This window comes from Chrysochloris asiatica, unplaced genomic scaffold, assembly GCF_000296735.1.
Source record: "Chrysochloris asiatica unplaced genomic scaffold, ChrAsi1.0 scaffold00141, whole genome shotgun sequence".
NCBI classification, from domain to species: Eukaryota; Metazoa; Chordata; class Mammalia; order Afrosoricida; family Chrysochloridae; genus Chrysochloris; species Chrysochloris asiatica.
This window is the reverse complement of record NW_006408659.1, coordinates 2,453,480-2,453,881: the sequence shown is the minus strand read 5'-3', so window position 1 is coordinate 2,453,881 and position 402 is coordinate 2,453,480.

Below are 402 nucleotides of genomic sequence, written 5' to 3'. Positions count from 1 at the left end.
ACATGGCCAAATGGAGGAATTTTCTGCGAAGCCAAGGACAGAAGCATTGTACAGAGAAAAAGATGGATGAGAGATGATCATGTGTCTATTATATTCAACCAGATATTTAAAAAAATCAATGCATGTGAAGGGAGTATTTTATATTTTTATTTTTAAAAAGTCATTTACTTGCAACACGGAAAATGTTAAAATTTTGTAGGCTGCTTGTGTCTAGTTGTAAATGCATTTTGGTTGTATTTTGTAGGTCAAGAATGAGAAGCTCATTTTTTTTTTTTCCTTAAATGTTTTATTGTGAATTATGTGATAGTTTACATGGGAGAACATTAGTTTTACATTCATTCTATCCTATATATATCATCTCATTGCCATGGTTACAATCCCCTCCATGCAATTCTTCCCCCG